Genomic DNA, 18548 nt, shown 5'->3' on the forward strand with positions numbered 1-18548 from the left:
CCTGTGCTATACAGTAGGACCTTGTTGTTTATCCATTCAAACAGAAATGAAAAGAAAGCGGGAGTTGCAATGTATTTTACTTTTTAATTAGAGAAATTGACTTTCCTTTGAAGAAGCGTGATGACAGAATAAGACGATAAGACGCTATGGAGCTCTAATTTAGTCCAATGCCCCCTCCCCCAAAATTAATGAAATCAAGGGATAACAAAACTTTAAATGGACTAAAATTTTGGTTGGGGTGACCTCGGAGAGTAAAACAAGTGATTAAAACCTAGACCAACTAATCAAAATATTTTATCATCTATTGATCCAAAAGCTTCATTAATGGAACGAGTTACCCTAGGGATAACAGCATAATCCTATTCTGGAGTTCATATCAACAGTAGGGTTTACAACCTCATTAAATCAGGACATCCCAATGGTGTAACCACTATTAATGGGTCATTTGTTCAATGATTAAAGTCCTACGTGATCTGAGTTCAGACCGAAGTAACCCAGATCAATTGCTATATATTTCATATTTCTCCCAGTATGAAAGGACAAGAGAAATCAGGCCTACTTTACAAAACTAACGGATGACATAATCTTAATCTTAATTAATTTACACCAGCCCTGCCCAAGAACAGGGTTTGTTAGGTGGCAGAGCCCGGTAATTGCATAAAACTTAAACCTTTATAACCAGAGATTTAACTTCTCTCCTTAACAATTTGGTTATAATCAACATTCTTTTATTAATCATCCCCATTCTACTTGCTACAGCATTCCTTATCCTAATCCAGTGAAAAGTACTGGGCTATATACAACTCTATGAAGGACCAAACATTGTTGGATGTGATGCCCTGCTCCAACCCATTGCCAATGCTGGCCAGCTAGTCATTAAAGAACCATTAACATCATCAATATCTATATTATTGCATCAGTCCTAGCCTCTACATTGGCCCTAACAATATGAATTCCTTTACCCACGCCATATCCATCAATCAATAGAAACCTAGGCATACTATTTATATTAGCTGTATTATAGTCTCTCGTCAGGTTGAACCTCAGATTCAAACTATGCAGTAATTGGGACCCTATGAGCAATAGTGCAAACAATTTCATATGAAGTAACACTAGCAATCATTCTATCATCAGTTATATTAATTAATGGATCATTTACCCTCTCAACGTTAATCACTACTCAAGAATACTTATGTCTAATTTTTCCATCTTGGCCACTGACCATGATATGATTTCTCTCAATCCTAGCAGAAACCAACCAAGCTCCATTCGACCTAACAGAAAGAGAATCAGAACTTGTCTCTGGCTTCAATGTTGAGTATGCAGCAGGCCCATTTGCCCTATTCTTCCTAGCAGAATATGCCAACATTATTATAATAAATATTTTTTACAACAATTCTGTTCCTATGTACCAGAACTATACTCAATTTTATTATCAAAATCATCTTCCTATCCTTTTTTCCCTATGAATACAAGCATCCTATCCACAATTCCAATAGGACCAACTTATACATCTTCTATGAAAAACTTCCTACTACTAACACTAGCTGTTTGAATATGAAATATATCATTACTGATCATTATATCAAGCATCTCACTGAACATAATATGTCTGACAAAACAGTTACTTTGATGGAGTAAATTATAGAGGTTTAAATCCTCTTATTTCTAGTATTAAGGAATTGCACCTACTCTTAAGAATTCAAAAATTTCCATGCTACCATATTACACCATATTCTATAGTAAGGTCAGTTAAGTAAGCTATCAGGCCCATACCCTGAAAATGTTGGTTTATATCCTTCCCATACTAATAAATCCCCTATTTTTATTATCATTTCACTATCATTTCAGGAACTACAGTTGTTATGACAAGCTCACATGGATTAATAATCTGAATTGGCTTTGAAATCAACATATTAGCTATTATTCTAGTTTTAATTAAAAAATTCAACCCACGAGTCAAAGAAGCATCCACTAAATATTTTTTGACACAAGCCATCACATCTATACTTGTTAATCTAATATATTCTGGCCAATGAACAATTATAAAAGTGTTTATAATCCAACAGCATCCTTTATCACAACAGCCCTTGTCATAAAACTTGGACTTTTCCCCATTCCACTTTTGAATGCCCGAAGCTCCACTAATATCTGTCCTAATTTTATTAACATTACAGAAACTTGTACCACTATCAATTTTATATTGAGTTTCATCATCCATTAATCTAAACATGTTACTAATTAGAGCTATATTTTTTTTAATCAATCATAGTAGGAGGATGAAGAAGTCTTAACCAAACCCCACTACAAAAAATCAGCCTACTCATCAATTGGTTACATAGGTTGTATAACAGCTGTTATAGTTTATAACCAACTATAATAATCCTATACTTATATAATAAGAACACTCATTACATTATTTATATATAATTCATCCACCACAATGCTATCCCTCTCCTAATTTATTAAACACCCTTAATTGCTATAATTATTCTCACTATTACATTATCATTAGGAGGCCTCCCACCACTTTCAGGGTTTTTACCTAAATGAATGATTACTCAAGAAATAACAAAAAATAATATTTTACCAACATTAACAGCTATCATAGCACTACTCAATCTATATATGATTAATCTGCTCTAAATCACTAACCACAACCCCGTCAATAAATAACATGAAATAAAATGACAATATGAAAACATGAAATGAATAATACTTTTACCACCACTAATCATAATATCAACAGTGTTTCTTCCCTTATCATCAGTATTATCAGTACTGGATTAGGAATTTAGGTTAGCACAGACCAAGAGACTTCAAAGTCCTAAGCAAGTATTATTTACTGAATTCCTGAAAATAAGGATTGCAAGACTTTATCTTACATCAACTGGATGCAAATCACACTCTTTTATTAAACTAGATTCTTACTAGATTTGATGGGCTTTCATCCCACAGAATTTTATTTAACAGCTAAATACTCTAGTCAGTTGGTTTCAATCTACTCTCTCCATTCAGTTCTAGCAGCCAGAATCACTTTATTGTTAATAACCACAATCTATTCATCTTTCTTTGATCCTGAAGGTGGAGGTGATCCAATTTTATATCAACATTTATTCTGATTTCTTTGGCCACCCAGATTTTTACATCCTTCTTTTACCTGGCTTCAGGATGATATCATATACCATCAAATATTATTTGGGAAAAAAAGAACCTTTGGGGTATATAGGAATAGTCTGAGCCATAATGTCTTCCCAGGCTTTCTCATATGAGCTCAACACATGTTCAGAGTAGGAATAGATGTTGATATGAGCATGTATTACATCAGCTACTCTAATTACTGCCATCCCCATAGGAGTAAAAGTATTTAGTTGATTAGCAACTAATGGAGGTGATAATAAAATGATCACCAGCCATATTATGAGCCTTAGGTTTTATTTTCTTATTTACAGTAGGTTTAATGGAAATTGTCCTAGCTAATTCATCCTTAGACAGTGTTTTTCATGATACATGCTATGCAGCAGGACACTTTCACTACATCTTATCAATAGAAGCAGTATTCACCATTATAAGAGGCTTTGTCCACTGATTTTCGTTATTTGTAGGCTATAGACTCAACTCAACCTGAGCAAAGCTTCATTTTACAATTAAATTTGTAAGCATTAATATAAATCTCTTTCCACAACATTTTCTTGGCCTTTCAGGACTACCACGATGTTACTCTGAATATACAGATGCGTACACAACATGAACTACCATCTCATCCATAGGTTCATTTCATTAACAGCAGTAATACCAGTAATTTTTATAATACGACAAGCTTTCGCATCTAAACAAGAAGTATCAGTAGTGGAGTTAACAACTTCCAATCTTAAGTGATTGCATGGATATTTCCCCCACCATATCATACATTTGAAGAACCTACTTACATAAATTTAAGAAAGGAAGGAATCGAAACTTCTCCAACTGGTTTCAAGCCAACTTCATAACCATTGTGTCTTTCTCAATAAGTGAGATATTAGTAAAAATTACATAACTTTGTCAAATTAAATTATGGGTTCAAACCTTTTACATCTCTATGCCATATCCATTCCAACTAAGCTTGCAAGATGCAACATTGTCTGTTATAGAAGAACTTTTACATTTTCATGATTATACACTTATAATTGCTTTCCCAGTTAGTTCTTTGGTTATTTACATCATTTCATCACTACTAACAACTAAACTAACTCACACAAGTACAATAGATGCACAAGAGGTAGAAACAGTTTGAACTATTCTAGCTGCTATTATTCTAATTTTAAGTGCTCTACCATCGTTACAAATTCTTTATATAATCGTTGAAATTAATAATCCTTTCCTAACTGAAAAAACTTTAGTGACCAATGATAATGAAGCTGTGAATACACAAAATATGAAGTGCTAAATTTTGATTCCTATATAATTCCTACAACGGATCTAAAACCAGAAGAACTACAACTACTACAAATATATAATGGATCAGTCTCACCTACAGAAATAACAGTCCAAATACTAATTTCACCCGAAAACATCCTACACTCACGAGCTATTTCCTCCGTAGGCCTCAAGACAGATGCTATTGCAGGGCACCTTAAACAACCCTAATTCTACATGACCAGGCTCATACTGTGGACAACATTCAGAAATTTGGGGGTTATGTCATAACCTCATGCCTATTGACCTCGAATTAATCCCACTAAAATATTTCAAAAATGATCGACATCAAATTATAAAATCATTAAGAAGCTAAATAGCATAAACCTTTTAAGTTAAAGACTGAGAATTTTAACCTTCCCTTAAGGATATTCCACAACTAGATACATTAACATGATTCATCACTATTATAATTATAGTACTATTTATTATATTTCAGTTAAAACTTTCAAAACATTCTTATTTTTCAACTCAGAATTGAAAACAAAACATCAAAACATTACACCTCTTGAGAAACAAAATGAACAAAGATTTATTCACCTCTTTCACTACCCAAACAATAACAGGATTACCTATTGTTATTCCAATAGTTTCCCAAGTGTTTTATTTCCCATACCTCACCAACTAATTAATAACCGCGTAATTTCTATCCAACAATGACGAATTCAACTTACATCAAAACAAATAATGGCCATCTGAAGCAGCACAACTTTCGCCATTGAGGCAGCTCTGCCACTGGGAAAAAAGCGCTGGGACCCTTCCAAATGAGGGTTCTTGTAAGCGCAGGGCTCCTCTAAGTGGGCAGGGCCTGGGATTCACTACATGATAAGCATGAGTTTGGTGGGTCACTCTGCATTATCATGCAAGTAAAGGTGATCCCTAATACATCACTTATCAATATTTTATTTATTGGCTCAAAAAATCTACTAAGCCTTCTACCACATTCATTTACACCTGCTACACAGCTCTCAATAAATCTAGGAATCGCCATTCCCTTATGAGCAGGAACAGTAATTACCGGCTTCCCCCACAAAACAGAAGCATCTTTATAGCCCATTTCCTGCCCCAAGGGACAACCATCCCACTCAGTCCTATATTAGTAACTATCTAAACCATTAGGCTGTTTATTCAACCAACAGCCTTAGCTGTATACCTAACAGCCAGCACTACTGCTGGCCACCTGTTAATTCATTTAATTGGAAGAGCAAGAGGTAATAAGTGTTAGCCCTACTACGGCTTTTATCACATTTATTATTTTGATCTTGTTTACTTTTCTTGAATTCTCAATAGCTTTGATTCAAGTTTATGTATTTAACTACTAGGAAGCCTTTACTTGCATGATAATACTTAATGACCCACCAAACTCATGCATATGGTATAGTAAACTCCAGTCCCTGCAATTTCCAGGAGCCCCGCACTTAAAGGAACCCTCAGTTGGAAGAGTCCTGGAGCTTTTTCCCCAGTACAGAGCTGCCTTGATGGCAAAAGTTGAGTTGTTTCCTGCCACCACCCCCCTTTCAAAGGACTTGACCCCATTCCCAGAGCCCCCTTTTCCTGAGGGACCCGTCAAGTCACCTCTTTCCCTCAGGACTTTGTCCTCCCTGGGCAAGGTTTCCCTCACTCTTTCTTACTCACCTCTAGCTGCCTCTTCAGTTCGTCTTCCCACTTCTCCTGGCTGGTCCTGAAATCTGTCTTCATCAACATGGAGACCTCGGGACTGTTTCTCTTTTGTTCTTTGTCATGAAAACAGCTGTGTGATCTTAGGGAAGCATTGCTTTCTCTGGGTCTCAGTTTCCTTGTGTGTAGGAAGAAAGGGCAGGTCAGATAGGATCAAGCTGTGTTCCAAAGGAGTCCAGCCCAAGATCTGTTTTACACATTGGGCCTTCCTGGTAGTCCATACTCAAGATTGAGCTTGAGTAAAGGGTTTGGGGCTGAAAAAAGACTTTCCACTCCTGAGCTCCAGGGCCCCTCCTGCCCCTCCGCCCTGTGAGGCGGCAGCAGAGTTGGGATTAGGAGTCCTCCGGAGCCTCTGCTCCTTTCTGTTCATGGTCTGCATGACTGGTGCCCTCTGTTTCTTTCCTGATACGGGTTCAAATTGTCAGCAGACAGGACTGAGGCCCCAGCCTGGATCTACCTGGCCCACCTTTCAAAGTCTCTGGACCAGCGAGGGTTTCTCTGCTGGGTGGGCTCCTGCCACCCCTCCCACGCCAGCAAGCGTTCTTCTCTTCCACGGCCTCAGGGTAGAGGCCGACAAGGAAAGTGATCATCTCCCCGCACTTTACAGACGAGGAAAGTAAGGCACAGAAAGATTAAACCAATTCCCCGACTCCTGCTCAGAGCCAGGATGAGACCGGGGTCTTCTAGGGCCCATCCATGTTCCTTTTATTAGCTCCAAAGAGAAACAAGTTTTACAAGTTTGCTTGATGTTCCCCAGCTGGTATCCCACCTAAGGGTTTTCACATGGGAAAAGACAATGGCTCCTAAATTGAAAAGGCCAGAAAGATCTAAGCAGTTTAAGAGACAGCTGAGGCAAGCAGGCCCCACTGGATAAGTATCTACCAGCGAGGGTGGAGAGAGAACGTCTGAAATGAAATTTATCTGTTTGCATAAGAGACACAGAAATGGCTCCTTCTGCAGGCCAGGGCCAAGACGAGAGGTGTTTTCCACCCCATCACCTTCAGTGTGTGCTACTCCCAGCTGAGCATGAGTTTCAGCGCCCCTGAGCCCACCTCCCCCTAAACTCAAACACCCGAGAGCAGCCTCCACGAGTCCCAGAGACATCCTCATGGAAGGGCACCTGGAGGTGCCGTGAGGCCTCCGCTGCCTCATTTTTAAGTCCCTCCCAGGAAAGGGAGTCCACGGCCTCCCTCAGTGACTCCTTCCGTGGCCCTTGTTTGACCTGCCAAGTCCGCTAAGGTCCGTGCAGGAGAGAGACGGCAGGCGGCTTTCTGTCAGGTTAGCTCTCCCTTTCCTCCGTTCATTCTTACACATCCTCCTCCCACAAGGGAGGAGAAAGACATACAAGACACATTGGTCTGGTCTTCAAGAACTCAAGTCAGGTGCAGGGGAGTGGGGTGGACAGGATTCTATACTACAGTGTGGCATCTGTCATTTCACTTTATATGGTTGTGTTATATGTCTTATGTAAACCAGCTTAAATCTTTGTTGAACTATATAGTGTGAATAAATCAGTTAAACTCTAAGTGTGTGTGTGTGTGTGGTGGACGGGAGGCTGGTTCCGTAGCGCCTCTCTTCCAAGTGTCATCACTGGTCTCTCATCTCATCTCATCACTGGTCTCTCTGCTGCCAGCTGCCCCCTCCACTTTCAACCTGTCTTACAAGCTATCACCTGCTAATGCACTGTTTCTAAACTTTCAATCGTTCTCCTTTGCCTATACAATTGAGTAAAAAAATCACGTCTGGCACGGAAGGATTTCCAAAGTATCATCCCTCTGACTTTTTCCAAGCAAATTTCTCTCACATTTCCCCTGACCTCGTGCAATTCTTTAGCCTAAACCAATCTGGTCATTGACTCCAAAGCGCTCTTCAAACCCCTGACCTTTGTCCATCACCATCTCTTGCTCCACCTGTGATGCCTGCCTCTCTCTCTCTCTCTCTCCCTCCCCCACTCCATTGCCAACATTCAAAACCCTACCCACCCAAGGAGATGCCTACTTTACAACAAATGCTGCCCTCTTCTCCCTTTCAAAACTGTCCCCAGACAGTGATGACAACGAGAAACAGAAATGCAAATTACCCCCTTGACAAAGCTAGAGGACACATATAACTCAAAATCACAAAACATAATAAAGAGTTATCAGTGCAATTACAGCCAAACAGAGAATGAGAATATCCTGGAGAGTCCTGCCGCTGAAGTGAGGGAAGGCTAGCTCCTCCCCCATCACCTCATTAGCAGGTGAAAGCAAATATCTCAAGTGGGAAGGGTGCCTTTGGGATTGTAAGTGCAACTCCCAAATAAAATTGATCATACGTGGTTCTCCAAAAGCAGGTGACGACCATTCGGAGGACAAAACTAAAGAACTATTTAGCAATGAGAACAAGCAAGTGCCTTGGCAGCAGGAGTTTCTCTGACCTGATTTGTCTCCAAGAATATGCGGGGAAGAAGGGTCAACTGTGGAATCACATGTACAAGCCGTATTTGCACAGAAGGCTCCGTCTGAGCTCTATAGTTGCAATCTTGGTTGGTTTGGGGGGAGTAAAGTATAAAAGAATGAACCCACACCCCTCACATCACGTCATAGGAGAATACTTGTTACAGTCTGGAGTGCAGGCCTTTCCTCTCTCCATACATAACTCCTAAAAATATCTTTCCCATGAAACACTCACCTTATCCAAATGAGAGTAATGATTTAAAATGTCTATGTTGGGACTTCGCTGGTGGCACAGTGGTTAAGAATCCACCTGCCAATGCAAGGGACACAGGTTCGAGCCCTGGTCCAGGAAGATCCCACATGTCGTGGAGCAACTAAGCCCGTGTGCCACAAGTACTGAGCCTGCGCTCTACAGCCCTCAAGCCACAACTACTGAGCCCACGTGCCACAACTACTGAAGCCCATGCGCCTAGAGCCTGTGCCCCACAACAAGAGAAGCCACCACAATCAGAGCTCGTGCACTGCAAGGTAGAGTAGCCCCTGCTCACCGCAAGTAGAGAAAGCCTGCGTGCAGCAATGAAGACCCAACGCAGTCAAAAATAAATAAATTAATTTAAAAAAATAAAAATAAAATGTCTCTGTAGTGATAGTTAAACAAAAAGGAGAGAGAACAAAATATTGAGAAGCATGATAGGAAAAACAAATAGCAGGTGAAGTATAGTCACCTGAAATAGGATTCCATGAAACACATTTGAGAAACATGAAAAATGAGACCAAATATAAAATTATGAATTTAGAAATTTGATGAAGCTATGACCTCCATAAAACAAGAGCATAATGAAGACAAGCAGGAGCTCATGGTAAGGCTAAGAAAGCAGGAAATGAAAGATGAACTGTCGCAGCTAAGGAGAGCAGTGGAGGAACGCGGAAGCCCAGCAACGAGGGACCAGTAAGAAGGAATTATTATTTATGTCACAAGCCATTCATGTAAATTCATATCTAGACTCAGCCTCATGAATTCCCAGGATTCTTGATCTGCTCTGCTTGGGTCGAGGACTGGCTGGCCTGTCTTCTGTCTTCCATCCTCAGAAGCTTTTTATCCAGTTTCCTTAGAACCATCAGATCTGGTTGGCTGACTGCTGGCCTAGCTCCTCCTCCATTGTCAGCTTTGACACAGGGGATCTCCTGGTTCTGTTTCATTTCCATCTCATCTCGTCTCATTCTTCATTCAGCAAATATTCATTGAGCACCTACCATGGTTCTACCCTGGGAATATGGTGGGAAGCAATTCGGACACATCCCTGCTCTCACGGTGCTTATAGTCTAATAAGGCACACATATCTTTAAAACAAAACAAATACATGTAGAATTGAGTTGTGAAGGGGGCACTGGTAAAGTAAAACTTTTTTTTTTATTTTAAAGAGAAAAGCTGCTATTTAAGTGACCGGTGCCACTCAGTTTAAGAGGAGGAAGCACACCACATAGGACAGATATTCTTCGTTCTGGAAGAATCTGCCAAGGAGCCTCTCTCAGGTATGAACTGGAAGGCCAGAAGGCCCCCTCTGCTGGGAGAAGGTGTCCCAGGAACTTGGCTGTGTTGTAAAGTCCGCTCCACCTGATTTTTGGAGCGCAGAGCTCTGAGCGCTCCAGGAAGAGGGTGAACAAAGGACAAGTAGGCCAAGGAGACATCTTCGCCACCACCAAAGAGAGCCCTGCCTAGGGTCACCGTGAAGTCATTTTTAAAACTATGTACCCCCTTGCTCATTTAAAGTTGGCATGTAAAATTTTCATCATAAATTTAAATAGACAGGGTTTCTACTTATGTCATGTTGTAAATTATTGACATTTAAACATAGAAATATACCTCATTTTTAAAGATGCCTAAGAGGATACACATATCAATGGTTTGACACTCACTGATAAATGTCTGTGATTTATTTTAAAATTCTGCAGTTAAGTGTGATACTGTGTGTGCGCTACTCAGGTTAAACTCCAACAGGTCAGCTAGGATACCAGAAAGCTAGGATCAGAAAGGCCACAGGCCAGGACGCTTCCACAAGTGTATCTGCATCCTCATCTCAATCCACACCTGGACTCAGCTAATTAGCATAAAGGTCCGAAGTGTGGGTTTATTGGTGAAAGCAGTGGCCTGTTAACCGGCACAATGAATGTTGATGATGGGCTTTTTCTTTGGGGAGTTAGAGGTATGCAGGACTGTGGGTGGCTATGGTTTTAGAGGTACCCCTTACCCTAGAGTGGACCCAGGCAAGGTCGATGTGCCCAGAGGGAAGGCACCAGAGGCTCATCCCCTGACAAGTCAGCCAGCGGCCGATGGACGAGGATGGCCGATGGCCTGATGCTTATTGAGCACAGAAAATCCTGGCTCTGGGGTGCCACCTCCAGAGGTCAGTGTCCTCACGCTCATGGGTGGGCAGCTGCATAAGCTGCTTTGTGCCCGATTGTTAACAGTGTTTAATAAGCGTCTGTATGTCTCATAGAAGTCGATCCGAGATGTTTGAGACCTTTGCTTTCACCTGTTAGTGGGATTGTGAGGGAGTAGCTAGCCTTCGGGTACCTCAGACATCTTTGGTAGCTAAACCTGAGAGGCGTATATGATTAAGTTGGTTTAGCTTATTAGTTCACGACATGATCATAATCGCTTAGTAAAAATTATCCAGCTTTTCTTTTCTTAAATTTAATTTTAATTTTTTTTTTTTTTGGCCCTGTTGGGTCTGCATTGCTGCGTGTGGGCTTTCTCTAGTTGCGGCGAGCGGGGGCTACTCTTTGTTGCGGTGCACAGGCTTCTCATTGCGGTGGCTTCTCTTGTTGCAGAGCATGGGCTCTAGGCACACGGGCTTCAGTAGTTGCAGCACGTGGGCTCAGTAGTTGTGGCGCACGGGCTTAATTGCTCCATGGCATGTGGGATCTTCCCGGACCAGGGGTTGAACCCATGTCCCCTGCCTTGGCAGGCGGATTCTTTAACCACTGCACCACCAGGGAAGTCCCAGTTTTTCTTTAATAGTAATACATTTTACATGCTTTCTGTTATTGTAAACTTTTATTTCCATATACTTCCTCCCCACAGAATTTTATCCTAATGTAATATTTTTATACAAGAGCATTTCTTATTAATCACCGTACTATATTTCTTTGAAATAAATATTTTGCTTTGCAAAAATATACACCATATGTATATATTTTTCCACATCACAAAATATTCTCATTTCAAACATTTTTTCAACCATTTAAAGTGTAAAAATCATTCTTAGTGCTGTAGGCACTTGAAAAACAGCAAACGCAGAAAGAGGCTTTCTCTGAACTCCCCTGGTCTACCTGAAGACTGATCTTCCAAACGAAACTCAATTGTCATAAATCTCCTTTCCAGGAGTTTCATCAGTCAGGGAAGATTGACTCTTACCATAGAAGAGAAGTTCCAGAAGTCAACACCACAACCCAACAAACTTTGTCACAAACTATCACACCTCCCATCTATTCCTCTAAGGGCCCATTCACCCCCCCCACAAAAAACCATTTACTCTCCCCAAAGAAGCCACTGTTCCCCCTCCCTTTTCCCTACTAAGATGGCATTTAAGCCTGAATTCTAGGCCACCTTGGGGACTTACTCATTTTCCCCTGGGTATCTCCCATGTATCCATGAGGTATCCATGATAGTAAACTTCTGTTTGTTTTTCTCTTGTTAATATTCTTTTATTACAGGGTTTCAGCCAAGAATTCAGGAGAGTAGAGTGAAAATTATCTTTCCTCTCTTACATCTCGCTGTTGGATGGAGGTGCTTCTGACTTAGGCCTCGACAGGAAATATCTAGAGCCCTCAAGGAAGAACTCATCCAAGTGAGGGGAGCCTAGAATGGTGACGTGGGTCCAGGGTCAGGGCAAAGTCACTGTGAAGGGAGAATTGGCATTGGCACAGCAGGAGCCTAGGGCTTGAAGCCCCTGACTCGACCTAGAAGCCATCCTGCTTTAGGAACCAAGCACGTGAGAACAAATTCAAGAGCTATAACCCCGGGACCCCATGCCAGGGGCATCGTAGGTGGAGCCTGTTTGGCCAAGGGTTTACCCATGGTTGTCTTCTCTTGAAGAACCGTGCTAGCCAGGCCGGGATTTGGACCATCAGAGGCATCACTGGAGGGGAGGAAAAGTCTCCCTGGGTCTTGGGCCACCTGCTGAAACCGTCGTCGGAAAGTGAGTCTAGGAGCAAAATGCGGTTGGGTTGCCAGGCACTGCCGAGGGCCCTTGGGTGTGGGGACACCGATAGCAATCGAGTCCAGAGCTGTTCTTTCACCAGCAGCACTCATCTGCAGAGGTGCAGGCTCTGAGCAAAGCACACAAGTGAGCAAAGGCCGTGCTGGCAGATGGTGTATGAAAAGATGCAGGCCTGGAAATGTAGGGCATCAGAAAGAGCGCCACTGACCTCACAGGCCTTGGAATCTAACTACACAAGAAAGACATGAAGAAAGGAGAGGAGTCCGCTGGAGCAGGCGCAGGGTCCGGGTGGGCGTGCAGGACGGTAGTAGCAGGAATGGTCCAGTGTGAGCTGGCGGGAGGCATCCCCTGAGGTGGATGGACACAAAGATCTGGAGAAGAGAAGGCCAGGTGTCATCCATGCGAGGGTAAAAGCATCCAGGATTAAGGCAGGATTTGAAATGGAAGAGAACTGAGTGCCAGGTGCCAAGACCCTAGCTAGATGACAGGAGATTTGGGAGATCAGTGATGGCAGGGACAGGAAGGACGGAAGGGGACACAGTGGTTCAAACAGCAAAGGGTGGGGGAGAAGTGGTTTCAAAGGGATAATAAATAACTACGCTTGTGATTAGTGCCCTGAATGAAAAATACCAGGTACTATGAAAACAACAGACAGTGTGGGGAACCAGGGCTGCTTCAGATGAGGAGGTCTCTCTGGGGAAATGACCTTTAATTGGAGACTTAAAGAATGAATGGGAGTTTGTTAGCTTGCCCTTGAATGACTCTGAACTGACATTGAAAAACAGCCATTTTACCTCCCGTGCACAGCGAGGAAGGGTGCTGTGGCAGGTCTTCAGACTCATCCGTGAGACGGGAGAAGCTTGATGCGTCAAGCCCAGCTCAACCACTTCCTGGCAAGGCAGGAGCTGCTCACCTCTTTGTGAGTCTGTAAAATGGGGCACGGCAATACCTACCTCATCGGCTTATCATGAAAGGCAAGTAAGACATGGACATCACTGAAAACACAGAGCAGGTTTTATGGAGGGGTTCGCTGTTAATCACTATTCAGGAGGAAATATTTCTCCCCGAATTGCATCCAAGCACAAATTACAGTAGGTCTTTCTGTATTCATTTAATCCTTTCAATAACCCTGTGAGGTAGGTTAACAAGAAAAAACCCCAAAGAGCAGTTTTCTTTTCCTTGTTTTGGAATCAACACTGCCTCAAGCCCTAGCTTTACCTGCATTCTGTGGCTGTGACTGACCAGGGACCGGGGCACTCAGGAGGTGGCTTCCTGCCGAACCACCTTTAATTTTTTAGATGCCCGGCTCCCAGGTGTCCAAATTCTTATTGCTTCACTTTCTGGGCCAGCAGTGGCTGCAGGAGAAGCCAGGGCTCAGGTGTGTGACTGTGAGGAGATGACCAGTGCCACCCAGGGAGGCTGCACCCTGCCTGCTGGACCCTCAGTGGTCAGCTGGCCCACTCCCAGGGGTCTGGGTTGGGCCATTTGGAGAGCCATCTCTAAGTGTCTCAGACAAGTTTCCAGATCTCATCCTAAAATGGGTAAATGAGTTGAATGCATAACATCGAAAGGCTCCCAGCCCGCCCTGCACATTAGCAACGAGCTGTTTGAACGAGGCAGGAAATACACTTAACCTTTTCTTTCACTCTTCTTTTTCTCATTTATTTTCATATTTATTCCATCTGGCTATATTTTCGAAACACTGTAAACTGATTTGAATCCTTTTTGGAATCATAAGTGGCAGCCAGGAAGTGGAGGGCAGAACCAAGGGCGCAGTGATGGGGCTGAGACACGCAGATGGACCTGGGAGAGGTTAGGCAGTTAGAACCCCAAACTCCGGCCACTGGCTGGCTGGGGGAGCACCTGGCAGGGTCCCCATACCCCTCCAGGGACACCAGCAGCAAAGACGCCTTCCAGAAGCTTGGGTGGCTGCAGACAGTCATGGAGCAGAGGCAGAACGACAGGGCAGATAACACAGGGTGACCACCTGGACGGCTAGTTTTTGAGATCACGTGACACACACTGGCGAGATGCTGAGAAATAACTAGGAGACGTGCTTCAGGAAGAAGTGAGCTGAGCTGGCAGTGACTCAAACCATTGCAAACTGAGCATTCGAAGTCAACACAACTCATTTTGCTCTCACTGGGCATGCTGACCTCCCTCCTCTTCTATCTCTATACCTTCTCTGTGGATTCATCATCAGATCAACCTTCCTGAAGGTTATGGGGGAGGAGCCGCAGATGGGAGACGAGGTGACTAGCCGGAATACGTCCACTGATGGCCCTCCACGTGCCAGAAACTTACTCCTCCAGGCATCCTTTGAGGTAGGTCGGTTTATTTCCTTATTACAGATGAGGACACTGAGGCACAGAAAAGTTGTTTACTTGCCTGAGGTCACATAGCTAGTAAATGGCAAAGCCAAGATCTAAACTGAGGTCCGACTCATCCCCTTGTTATAAATGCCGGGAGGAATGACTCATTATTTGGGACCCGGTGAACTGCAGGTGTTTGATGGAGCCAACAGTAGATGCCAGGAGACAGGAGACCACTACATTTCCACAGACTTCTTACTGTCAACACACTGGTCTCCTCTAGTCTGCCGCCCAGATGCTGCCACCTCTGTTGAAGGGGTCTCCCTCCCTCAACAGTGTGCAGGCCTCTGCTGATAAGACCAAGTGGCAAATCCTCACTTTCATTCTGTCTCAGACAACTCCCTGTGCTCCACACCCTTGGCTCTGACTAGCCACACTCAAGCTGAGCTGTTATCAGCCACACAAAATCAATAGCACCAATCCAGGCAATAAAATGACTGCAAAAAATTCATCTTTGCACTTGAGGTCAGCTAAGGGGCCAAATTGAAACTCTCAACTCAAGCTTGCTAAATCAGTCAATCCCACCCCAGACATAGCTCTCAGGCCCCAGGTCTACATCTAACATCAGGGTGGGGCAGAAGAAAATGCCCCAAGAACCTCGGCCTCGCCTGACTGCAGCACTCTCTGCAGGGTTAGGCAGCTGGAGGGGTCCCAGCTCGGTTCAAAGGCGTCACTGGGAGTCCTGGGAACATTAGCTGAAACATGGATCCAAGACCAAGCACTCGAGAGCAAGTTCCTGTACACCAGCCCCAGGGGAGGCTCAAGAAATGTCACGAATTGGAAGAGAGGAATGCATGCCTCTGGGTGCCAAGGTTAATTGGGGGCAGAACCAGAGAACAACCAAAAGAGAAATGAGAAACCAGAAGCTGGCAGACTCATCTGATGAATTGTCTTTCTGCAATCTTGTGAATCCTGAAAAATGGCCATACTGAATTCTAGAACCCTGAGCCAATCACTTGTCCTGAGCTGCTTCTCCAGGTTGGCAGTGCCCTGGGGACTGTCAGGCATCAGTCTGCCCCTTGCTTTATGCCTGCTTGGAGCCCTCAGTAGCCACATATGCATGTGTAAACTCTTCCAGAGGATGGGCCCAGCCATCTTGATTTTGTAATAAACATCACTGGCAGACCACAGGAAATTGTTCCTTCCAGAATTCCTGAACTCCAGGCCTATATATTCCATTGCCTACTCAACTTCTCCACTCAGGTGTCTAATGGACATCTCAAAGTTAACATGTCCCAAACTGAACTGTGAAGCTTCCCCCTCAAACTTGTCCTGCCTTTAGTCTCGGTCAATGCCAGAACCATGTTTCCAGTTCTTCAGGTCAAAAACCTTGGAGTCAAAACCCACATTCAGTCCATGGAAAACCCCGTTGACTCTATCTTCGAGATGTATTATATGAGATATATACAGAATCCAATTGTGTTTATCACCTCCAAACACAAGCCACGGTCATCTCTCTCCCAGGTTATTTATAATAGCCTCCTAAATGGTCTCTTCATCTCTACTTCCTCCTCCTCTGGCTATGCTCACCCAGAAGCCTCTGTTTTCTTTTTTAAATTAAGTCAGATCACATCACATTCAGCTAAAAAACCCTCCAAAGGCTTCTCATCTTACTCAAAGTACTTACAACAGGGAACTCCCTGGCAGTCCAGTGGTTAGGACTCTGCACTTTCACTGCTGAGGGCCCAGGTTCAATCCCTGGTCGGGGAACTAAGATCCTGTAAGTGGCACAGCACAGCCAGAAAAAAAAAAAAAAAGGACTCACAGTAGCCCACCAAGCCCTACTGACCTCCTCCTATTCCACTCTCCCTTGCTTACCTACTCCAGCAACCCTGGCTTCTTGTTCTTCCTTGAATATGCTATGCCTGCTCCTGTCTCAGGGCCTTTGCACTTGCTGTTTTCTCTGCCTGAAGTGCTCTTCCCTTCTTCCCCCAAATATCACCACAGTTCTCTGTGACAGTTCTAAAATATGTTCACAAATTCTTTGATACTCTCCCCTTGAAGAGGTGGAGCCTAATCCCTCTCTCCCTGACTTAGTGACTCAATTCTAAGGACTAGAATAAAGCAGAAGCAATGGTGTGGGACTTCAGAGACTGTCATAAAAAGCACTACAGCTTCCTCCTCATTTGCTCTCTCTTGGATTACTCACCCTAGAGGAAGCCAGCTGCCATGTCATGAGAACACTCAAGCGGCTCTGTGGAGAGGTTCACATAGTGAAAAACTGAGGCCTCCTGCCAACAGCCATGGGAGAGAGCCACCTTGGAAACAGGTCCTTCAGCCCCAGTCAGGCCTTCAGACGATGCAGCCCCAGCAAACTGCTTGATGCAGCCTCATGAGAGATCCCAAGCCAGAACCACCCCGCTAAGTTGTTCCAGACTCCTGACCCTCAGAAACTGTGAGAGAATAAATCTTTGTTGTTTAAAGCTCTACATTTTGGCGGCTTCCCTGGTGGCGCAGTGGTTAAGAATCTGCCTGTCAATGCAGGGGACATAGGTTGAAACCCTGGTCCGGGAAGATCCCACATGCTGCGGAGCAACTAAGCCCGTGAGCCACAACTACCAAGCCTGTGCTCTAGAGCCCGCGAGCCACAACTACTGAGCCTGCATGCCACAACTACTGAAGCCCACGCGCCTAGAGCCCATGCTCCACAACAAGAGAAGCCACCACAGTGAGAAGCCAGCGCACCGCAACGAAGAGTAGCCCCCACTCGCCGCCACTAGAGAAAGCCCACGCACAGCAACGAAGACCCAATGCAGCCAAAAATAAATAAATAAAATAAATAAATTTTAAAAAAAGCTCTACATTTTGGGATAATTTCTTATGCAATGATAGATAGTCAATATGCTTGCTTTCTCATTCCTCTCAAGCTTTTGCTGCATTCCTCAGCTTTACCCTCCCTATTCACTTCCTGAATTCAAGATTCATCCATTTTTTAAGCTTGTTCTGATGCTATTTTTCTAAGGACTCGGCCTGGGCTGATCTTTTTTCACTATCACCTGGGCTGGAAAAGGCCCCCAGGTTTTAGATAGTGACAAGGTCATTCAGTCTCTTTCTTAAGAACAGGTTACAAAGACAAGCACCTTGAATGCTGGTGGGTATGTCTTTCATACATGACCGATGATTGGTTTCCAAGGAGTTTAATTTAGTCAAACAGGCTCCAAAAGACACAAACAGTCCAAGTGGCAGACATCCCAAGTGGAGGCTAATCTGATTGTCCTTGGTGCCAGTACATTCAAATCTGTCATGTGTGGCCAGCCTGCAGTCATGTGGCACCAGAGGGGCAGCTGTATCAACAGGGCCCTTGCAGGTCCACACACGACGTGGCCAGAGACTGAGTTTCAAATAGGGGAGAAGGAAAGAATGATTAGGGAAAGGAAAAGGAAACC

The sequence above is a fragment of the Balaenoptera musculus genome, chromosome 3 (assembly GCF_009873245.2).
Source record: "Balaenoptera musculus isolate JJ_BM4_2016_0621 chromosome 3, mBalMus1.pri.v3, whole genome shotgun sequence".
NCBI lineage: Eukaryota > Metazoa > Chordata > Mammalia > Artiodactyla > Balaenopteridae > Balaenoptera > Balaenoptera musculus.